At 38.9% G+C, this 10901-nt stretch overlaps 1 long non-coding RNA gene across 1 annotated transcript; it reads left to right on the forward strand.

The window, feature by feature from the left end:
- The first annotated feature begins 6374 nt into the window (after window positions 1-6374).
- Window positions 6375-8825, forward strand: LOC142142595 (uncharacterized). Its single transcript, XR_012689233.1, has 2 exons — window positions 6375-7465; window positions 8482-8825. It is a non-coding gene; the product is annotated as an uncharacterized LOC142142595 (long non-coding RNA).
- Window positions 8826-10901: the final 2076 nt, after the last annotated feature.

Genomic DNA, 10901 nt, shown 5'->3' on the forward strand with positions numbered 1-10901 from the left:
ATATTAAAAAGGGTCGTCCATCTGATTATTGCTTCTGTGCTGGTGACTATTTGTTACATTTCACTATATCTTTTAATCATTGTGAATAAAATTCCTATGAATTCAACTAATGAAGCATATAACAGGAAAACAAGGGAAACAAATATATATATGTTTTTATTGTGGAATATTGTGCCATTTTTTATGTTCCTCATCTCGTCAGTCCTCCTTAGTTCCTCTCTGCTCCATCACATGAATAGAATGACAGCTACCAGACCTGTAACAGGACATCTGGATACCTACTACAAGACTATAAAGTTTTCAATTTTTTCAACTTTTAACTATGGCTCTTTTTTAATCACCACCTTAAGTGTAATGTTTTGTCAATATTCACTTGACGATGAAGGGCTGCATTTTATTTTCAATACTCTTCCAACTCTACATTGTATTATCCTTATCTATGTAACAGCAAAGCTAAGGAAAAGATTGTCCAGGTTCCTCCGACATGGAGTCAACTGCTTGTTCAATAGAAAACATTCACTACCCAAATCTGGAGTTCCATTGGAGACAGTTGCTGTAAGATTTAATCAAGGTTCATGCAACTAATGGATTAGTGTGAGCCAACTATATATTTGAATATATTGTATAAAATGAAATATAACATGCCATAAAACTTAACTTAAGTGAAAACATTATGGACCTAATTCATGTTCGGATGTAAGTCCATTTGTGCGCCGTAGTTTGCATGAAGTAGCTCTGCGCATGCTCAGAAACGCCATTTAACACAATTGCATGCTAGTCATGGCAAAACACAAATGTCACTTATGATTATCTGCGACTTGAAAGGCGGAACGGGGGAGGAAAGGAGTGCACAAGCGTAGGCAATGTACAGTTAGGTCGTGCTGAGGGAGTTCCAGTGCAGATGCGGAAGATTCAATTCCTGGGTTTCTCATAAGTATGCATGTACGCTTGTTTCAGCCGTATCACTTGCAGCAGCTACAGGGCAAGTGTAAGTGCCGACTGATAGTGATGCATAGCCTTTGTATTAAAAATGACATGTATGAGTGCCACTAGCTAGCACAGAACAACTGTATGCAAGAAAGATAAATCATAAAATCACATATTATGTGCATTATGCATTAAGAACATCTTGATTTATATATTTAGTGTAATACAAAATAACAATACATATTCTTAATATTGATTAGACTTTTTGGAGCTGCTCATTTATTTTGTCATATAAATTTAATTGCATGCATTATGATGCGACCTTATATTACACATATGCTTGTGTGTACACTGCAGTCTGTTCTGTCCATTAACATACAGTAAGTAATGTTTAGGCAGAGCGTATTTATACCCAGATTCAAAGGGAGATGTATCCTGAATTCCACTTGGATTTGAATACTACACAAAAGTTCTGTGCTCTTTTTTTAAACTCACGTTGCTTGCAGGTTGCGTCCGAACATGAATCAGGCCATATGTGTCTTATTCCTAAAATCTTCAAATGTATAAGTTATGTAAGCTGGAAATATAGACAAAGCTTTTAAGATGCAATGATGGAAACTTGTACTAGTTCTCAAAGTAATTTTCTCTCTAACCTTTAAATATATACTACAAACATATATACCTGAGGAACGACAACATTCACAAGACAGTTCATGTGTATTTTATGGAACTACTTTAATATACTTCATTATATATGTTACATGTGCCTATGGGGAATATTCCTGTATGTTTTTCTGACAATTAGTTTGCATCTTGTATGGCAAATTATTCAGAACCATTGTACAAACCATTGGATGCTCCGATTAATCAGTTGTTCTTGTGCGTTATGCAATGAACCTCCCATTTATCTGCACTGCCAAGTTGTCAAAATGTATTCAGCATTAACTCACATGACTCATCTGCTTAGCCCTACATACCATAGATCATTTGGATAGCTGCTCCATAAGCTTGAAGATCTATTGACACATATAGCTTACAGGAGATCCTACTGTCTAGAGGAGACTAATTCTGCAGAATGTTTCGTACACAGATACCCTGCTTGGAGTCATTTATATTGTATGTCAGTATGTGGGAATAAATATTTAGCTGGCAGTGGATGTAATTGTATAATATGAACATGTAGTACTTGTAAATATGACATAGATAATAAGAATTTATCATGTATAAAAGAGAACTGTCGAGGATGTTAATTATTATCCTTAACAACACTTGGCAGAACAGTACTCCTCAGCAACAGATTATCATCATCATCATCAGCAGCTATTTATATATCACCACTAATTTCACAGCGCTGTATTAATGTATATATTCTCTTGAAAAGACCCATATAGCTAAATTATCTTGGATTTTTTACTCATGACTTTCATGCGGAGGAAGAAATTCAATTTGATATTTAATTCTTGAAGAATGAAATAAAGTCCTACAATGATGCAGATTACAAGGTAGTGAGGGATGTACAGATTACTTCTCAACCGTAATGCTGTGATAGTTGGACTTGATGACATTTTTGCCCTGGAATTAAGAAGACCAAGTTGAAAATAATTGAGGATTTGATATTGCCTTTTTACAGTTATCTCACAAGGTTGGTAAGTACATATTCTCATGTTCTATCATATTAGATTGTAATACAGGGAGCAAGATGAATAAGTCTGATAAAAAAAATGAGGCTGTTCTTTAGGATTCTGGCAGTTTATTACAGCGGTGAGCTACTGACTCTCTCCATTCCAACTGTACAACACCACCATTGCCACAACAAAAATGCCAGTCACAAATGGCTGCTTTATTATCGTTGGCTGATAATATTTCTGCCTTATAGTACCCAAACATACTTTCCCCACAAGCAAAAATTGTTCCCCAAACCTCCTAGATTGTGACCTAGTTTGGGCGAGTCCATCTTTACCTTCTGGTTTATGTCATAGTACATGGTTTGTTTGCTTTATCATCTGCCCATTGTCCAGCACTACTTACCAAGTTGGCACTTTTAAATAAATGATAATAATAATAAATATAATAATAATACCTGCCTAGTCAGACTAGACAGACATGCTGTGAGTGTGGTTATGTCAAAGTCTGAGTGATATCGTTTTTTCAATTTGTTAATTTTTTAATGACCAAATTGAAAAATATATTATTTTGCTGCAATAAGTCTGTTTTAGTTATTTGCAGTTTCATGACAGTTCTCCCTCAGCAGATGTATCTTAAAATTACTTCAAGTCCACAAATATCAAAATTTGCTTTTACCTGTCATCAGCATTTTTCTGGTGTCGCAGTGGAATGTATGTTTATCTAATACCAGTGATTTATTAAGTGAATATAAGAAACTACTAGCAATAAATACAAACAACAAGTACATGATTAATATTGTAATATTGTACTTAGCTTTGGAAGTAAAATCAGTGGTCACAGACCAGGGAGCCCCTCTGCCATTCGACACCTGAAGTCTTAAGGGAGAAGAGGTCCGGACACCGTCAGTTCATCTGGTCCCAGGTTGAGGCTACTTTATTCTTGCTTATAACATTCTTATATGGAAGTCATCTGGATAGTGCCTCCCTGGACTCATGATCATATAAGGTAACAATGTAAATGTATATATAGGATATGTTCAGCACAGCATACAAGTGAATAGTTACATCATCCAAGCAAAAACAATAGCTTATAGCATACATGGCTGTCAGGTACCGTCCCCGTACGTTCCCCGCTGTGCAGTGATGATCGCTTGCTTGTTGGGAACATCCCATTGCCAAGCAACAGAACGCTGCTTCTCCTGGCCGAACCGATGCATGCGCAGTGTGCACTCATCCAATTGCTAGCTTTCAGTTCAGGCTGTCGGTGGTCAGTGACACAACTGACCATTTGAATAATATCAGGCCAATCAGGTCAAGTTTTACTATTATTTATAGCCAGCACTGACACCCCTAGTATGCTAGACTATTAGATCTATATCTAGCTCCAGCATCCTCATAGTCCGTATTCCATTACCATCTCCCTGTTCCGTGCTCCTGTGTTCCTTTGGCTGACTCGGCTTGGTTACTGACTCTTCTTTGGATTATGATGTGGTCTCTTCTGGCTCTCTTGGCTTTCCTGACTTGTCCCCTGGCTTTCTTTGATCATTCTCTGGACCACTATTCTTTACGGGCTGAACAGTGCTGGGACATACCTCGGGCTGAACAGTGCTGGGAGACACCTTGGGCTGAACAGTTTTATAAGGCATCTCCTTGGGGATTGGGCCTTCAGGTTTACACAATTGGACACTCTCATCCTTAATGTTTACTAGACACCTCAGAGAGGATGCCAAGGCCACACCTTGGTCACGTTCCTCGACATACTGAAGAGAAAGAGTCTTTTCATGGAGCAATCGTTCTAACTTTTCATCATGATTTAAGCCAGATGAATACTCCACATGTTTTTACAGATTTTCTTAAGGTGTGCACCTCTTGCTGAACCTTGACAAGTTTTTGTTTCAGCACAGCAATATCTTGGTTTTTCTTTGCTGCTATCTCCTTAAGAGCTCCCACTGCTTTTTCTCTTTCTTCATACAATTCTTGAAACACATGCAACTCATTTCTCAAAGACTCAGAAACAGCTTCTTGGGCTTTTTACCTTTTCATCACACTGTTGCTTTAAATTCCACACTTGTTTAAAAAGATATCATTTTTTTTTTATATAAAAGTGTTCTCCAAGCAATCATACTCTTTCCTGGCCACATAATCTGATGCAGGTAAGACCAGGTTTGTGAAGAGAGCATGGGATTTTCCAACTTCATCTCCATCCTGCAAATTCCCATACAGGTTTTAACAATTTTTTTTGCTGGGACTGATTTTCAGACACACCTGTTTGTAAACTTTCTTTTTGACATATTTTATTATTTCTCTTGCCCATCTTGGCGAAAGTAAAGAAAATCTGTACCAGCAGCAATTACTCTTTGTTCTTTTGTAACCTTTAAGCATAAAACTTGATCTTTACAGATATCCAGCTTTTTCCACAGGCAATAAGCAAAACAAACAGGTGTTTTACATCCCACAGAGGCAAACAGCAACTTCTGTGCACAGGGTTTGTTTATGGTCAACACCCAACTCACATCTGAGTGAATAACCAAGATGTGGCACTACAATACCCAGAAACTTTTTTAAACTTTAGCTTTCTTTGAAATACAAAACAAATGCTGAACAGTTCACAGTTATATTCCTCCTATCTGTCTCTCCGCAGACAAAATATTTGCTTTCTCTGCAACACAACAATATCCCACTGCAACTGACAGCTTTATCACAGTTTGGTGTTTGATAGTGGTATTTATTACATTTCACTCACCAGAAATGCATCTGGTTAGCTGAGTTGACAGCTGTGCTTTCGTTGTCCTTAACGATCTCACTTCTGACATCACTTATGACATGGGCAGCCTTCTTATGATACACACATAGACAATTTCTTGCTGTATAAATGGTGCTTTTATTGTACATCCTAATATACAGCATACACTTCCATCAGGATGGCACCCTAACAATGAATAGACATAGTCCTTCTGTCTAGACACCGGCCACAGTGGTTAAAGTGGGAATTTAAAAGTGCAGGGACATAAATGGCCTGCGGGATAAGGGATTTTGAGCACACATTCAGTTGTTAACTGAAATTTTACACCATCTGCAGATAACGCCATTTTCAACACATTTACCTCTTCCACTATTCTACCGGTAGGCAACATATTTCTCATTCACGAGCCTTGGTGGGAGCATAGGAAAAAACAGAATTCCCAAGCATTCTGAATGAAAGATTTCAAAGCTGTCTGCATATAAGGGTGTTAGTAAGTTGGGCAAGATTTTTGCACTCTATTAGTCACTGTCATTGTGACTTATATTTACTATTATGGATATAGGTTTGGCCATACATCCCTACAGTATGACATTAAGTGTGTTCAGCTTTAGATTTGCATTATAATATAATATTCTGTATTTACAGCCAAACTGGTATAACGTGAGATTCCTTTAAATACATTTCGTACCTCACTGTTGAATAAGCTTTTTTTTTTTACTTCATTTCAACACCCAGATGTTGCTTTAGATTTTTCTACTGTTTTGTCATCAAGTTCCAGGCAGAGAACAGCTGCTCTAAACAATAAGGCAGATAGAGGGTCCATGCTGAAATGTGCAGTGCAACAGTTGTCATTGAACAGCATTGTCCACATTGTCACACAGCTGTGCTGTTGTACCTCAGTCCTGCCCCCACTGAAGACACTTCATTCTGCAAGATCTCTTTTCTGTTGGACACTGGTGGCCCTGCCTCCTGCGCCCAGCCGTGCCCAGCTCCCCCAAAGTATAGAGCATCCCCGCTCCCTCCCCCTCCTCCATAGTAAAAGCCATCCCCGAGCCCTCCCCTCCTCCTCCATAGTAAAGATGATCTCCGTGCCCTCCCCCTTCTCCATTGTAAAGGCGATACCCTTGCCCTTCTCCTTCTAGTAGTAAAGGCGATCCCCACACCCTCCCCCTCCTTGATAGTAAAGGCGATCCCCGCGACCTTCCCCTCCTCCATAGTAAAGGCGATCTCTGCGCCCTCCCCCCTTGATAGTAAAGATGATCCCCGCACCCTCCCCATCTAGATAGTAAAAGTGATCCCCGCGCCCTCCGCCTCCTCCATAGTAAAGGCGATCTCTGCGCCCTCCCCCCTACATAGTAAAGGCGATCTCTGCACCCTCCCAACCTACATAGTAAAGGCGATCCCGGCACCCTCCCCTGCTTGAAAGTAAAGGCGATTCTCGCGTCCTCCTCCATAGTTAAGATGATCCCTGCGCCCTCCCTGTTCTCCATTGTAAATGCGATCCCCGCTCCCTCCCCTTCCTAGATAGTAAAGGTGATCCCCGCATCCTCCCCCTCCTCCATAGTAAAGGTTAACCCTGTGCCCTCCTCCTCTAGATAGTAAATGCGATCCCCGCACCCTCCACCTCCAAGATAGTGAAGGCGATTCCCGCGCCCTCCCCCTGCTAGATAGTAAAGGCAATCCCAGCTCCCTCTCCCTCCTATGTAGTAAAGGAGTTCCCCGCACCCTCCCCCTCCTCCCTAGAAAAGGCGATCCCTGCGCCCTGTCTCTCCTAGATAGTAAAGGCGATCGCCGCGCCCTACCCCTCCTCCATAGTAAAGACGATCCCTGCGCCTTCCTCCTCCATTGTAGTAAAGACTATCCAGGAGCCCGTCAACTTGTCACTTGACACACATAGCCGCTTCATAATGTTCATACTTTGCCCCCTTCCCAGTGCCCCAGGTGGATCTGAGGTAATCCAAAAGGGCTGTAAAAAAAACAGTTATTTTGTTAGAAATGAGGTGCAGACTGGTTAAGGTGAAATCAACTCAGTGTTTCATCACAAGGAGCAAGGCCAGATCTTCTACTTTTTGGAAAACCTGGCACACTAGATGTATTCCACTCAGGCCTCCCCAGGTACTGTCATGTCAGCTGCTACTTTGCCCACAGAAATGGCTCTGTTTCTGCTCTGGTGAGTCTTATTTGGTAGTATAAAGAAAGCAAGGAAGAGGCAATCAAACTGCTAGAAGTGCAGTAGTGGTAGCAAAGTGTTTTAACTAGTGAGTCTTCCTCAGAGGGTTCTATATTGATTCTCATGGTCCCTGCACACACACTTCTCTCCAGATGACTTTCATAGTTGACATCCATGCTTTTAATGCTCTGTTCTTTGACAAGTTAGGCTGACAACAGGCTGACAACACCTTACACTTGTGTATATGTCTCATTACAGACAAGCCGCAGATTCTCCCTCTCAGAACTCATATTGCTTAAAGATAGAGGGGACCCTCTCACCTAACAGAAATGGTAAACGTCATGTAAAAGGCTTAGAGTTGAGATTCAAACTGAAGGAAGTCAATGTTTGAATTTTTCTCTGCAATTTGTTTTCTCTGCAAACATTTAAATGCTCTGGTCCCCTCACTACACTCCTGACACACCACTTATCCTCCCACATCAAGCAAGGTTGCCCCTAAAGCACTTCCATGCAAGTGCTTGTTACATCAAGGCATACCTTAAGACTTGCCCACTTATAATAAATTAGCACTTTTATAACCATTTCCTTTTTTATTATTCATATAAACAAAATATCAATATCTGAAATATTTTGCATTATAATTTGAATTTTATTTTTAAATATTGAATAAATCACTTTTTAAATTAACAGATCTTTATTGTAACTGTATTGATCATCTGTAGAAGTACATTTGACTATTTTCTTCCCAAATATGGATATACTTTATATCACTGTTGATTCATGTAAAATATTCTTGATCTATTCCAGCATCTGCTTCTCAATATGACATAACAATAACAGTAATGGATCTGTCTGTTTCATACAAATTATAATCCTGTAAAATCCTTTATTTTCTTCTTTATTGGTTATGTATTGCACATCAGCTCCAGCTTATAGGCTGTATATTACATTTTAACAATTAACATTGTGTGGTTTCACATTCTTTTCACTGTTTGTGCTTTTTCCCATGTACCTAGTAAACATTAAAGCCAAGGTCAGGAATCTGCTCTTCAGGAATCTCCAACGTGGGACCAGCTTCTTGTTCAATAGTGGATGTTCTGAATCCAACTCTAGTGACTTGGTGGAGACAATCCGTGGAAGACAAGAAAATGAATGTACTGTATTTATTGTGTCTTAGAAGCCACTGCTTGTTTATGTACTACACTATTCTATACTACAGAGAGTTTATAACATTAGGACTCAAAACTCTGGGACATAATTGTAGTTGGCAAAATTTTTAAGGTGTCAATACAGAAGTTCCATCAGATGTGTTTGTTTCCAATGAGATTCCAATACTCAAATAAATTAACCTCAAGAAGAATGTCATTTTCATAAGATATCACTTACTGCCACTGCTATGACCACTGCTATGAATCTTTTCAGATTTTGTCAAGTACAGTAATTTGATTGATTTGTAAAATACATCTTCCAGTCAATTTGTTGCTCCACCTGTTAAAAAAAAAATCTCCTTAAAAAAAGTGCCTGGTCATCAACTTTCCACCACAAGCGTTTTTTTCCATTTTCCAAATGCCCCAAACATTCTGAAAGGTGATTCATCAGAGAAAATTACTTTACCCCAGTCCTAAGCAGTCCAATCCCTGCAGAATATCAGTCTGTCCCTGATGTTTTTCCTGGAGAGAAGGGGCTTTGTTGCTGGCCTTCTGGACACCAGGCCATCCTCCAAAAGCCTCACTGTGCGTGCAGATGCATTCACCCCTGCTGCTGCCTTTCCTGAACAAGCCCAGGACTGGTGGTGCCCCGATCCTGCAGCTGAACCAACTTTAGGAGATAATCCTGGCACTTGCTGGACGTTCTTGGGTGCCCTGAAGCTTTCTTCACTACTATTGAACCTCTCTCCTTGAAGCTCTTTATGATCTGATAAATGGTGCAATCTTAATAGCAGCAATATCCTGGCCAGTGAAGCCCTTTTTGTGCAAAGCAATGATGACTGCACGTGTTTCCTTGCAGATAACCATGATTAACAGAGAACGAACAATGATTATAAGCACCACCCTCCTTTTAAAGCTTCCAGTCTGTTATTCTAATTCAATCAGTATGACAGAGTGATCTCCAGCCTTGTCCTCGTCAACACTTTCACCTGTGTTAACGAGAGAATATCTGACCTGATGTCAATTGGTGCTTTTGTGGCAGGGCTGAAATGCAGTGCAAATGTTGTTTTTGGTATAAATTTCATTGTCATTGCAAAGAGGGACTTTGAAATTAATTCCAATTCATTTAATCACTCTTCATGACATTCTGGAGTATATGCAAATTGCCATCATAAAAACTGAGGCAGCAGACTTTGTTAAAAATATTATTTGTGTCATTTTCAATACATTTGGGCATGACTGTATATTCTGATCATTTGAACCATACCTGCTGTGACATTTATTTGAATGTAGAATGATCCGGGTGCACTGAAACTATAAACACATTTTATACACACAATCTGCATTATGTGGGTAGTTGTTGAACAATAAGAATAAAGTGATACCTGAACTTCTCTTTTAAAAGCATTATTTAATAGTAAAATAAAATGTATACACAATAGACATGTACTGGGCACACAGATCTTCAACAAAAGGAATAAATTGATTGGCTATTGTTCCCAAAACAGTATTTATATTTTCTTTGTTTAATATACACAATATAGACTGCATTTTCATTGTGAATCTTGAGCAGTTGAAGTGCATTTCAAGATTATCCATTGTGTGCTCATTTTATAAAATGTCCATATTTTGACATTTTAGGGCAAATAGTTTGATTGTTTTCAGTAACAATTCCACTATCAGCACTGAATACTCAGTCTATTTTCTTATTGCTATATAAGCTGTGCTCTTTTCTCACTTTGTACTACAGCTCAACTTACAAAATTGGTCTAGAAACTGTGAGTTAATAAATGAAAACTACCGTTATCTGCACACAATGACAACAGCTATTTAAGATAAACCAATATATATGGGGTTCAGTCTATCAATTCATTAGAAACTATTAACGTCACAAAGTAATTCATGCCTGAGTGATGCCACTAGTTCCTTATAAATTCATAAGCTGGATTCTCATGATGATTAGTTAATTGCGTATTAGAAAAGGAACACTAACCAGACTAGCACTAGTCTTTGCCAGCCGGACTGATGCACTATGGCAGGGAAACCCTCAGCGTGGGATTCCATAGGAAGATTGAGTCCGCAAAATAAATATACTTTCTGCAGCTGATGCTCAAATAAACTATGTGTGATGTCCACACACACCAAAATAACCAACATTAATAAAATATGCCAATATAAATAAAAGTCAAATAGGGAACTTTAAAATGTAAACTATTTATTAAATAACAGTCTTTAAAAATAAAACATGTGTACCAGTTTTATAGTAGAACTTGCTTATCAAAGTATTA

The sequence above is a fragment of the Mixophyes fleayi genome, chromosome 3 (assembly GCF_038048845.1).
Source record: "Mixophyes fleayi isolate aMixFle1 chromosome 3, aMixFle1.hap1, whole genome shotgun sequence".
NCBI classification, from domain to species: Eukaryota; Metazoa; Chordata; class Amphibia; order Anura; family Limnodynastidae; genus Mixophyes; species Mixophyes fleayi.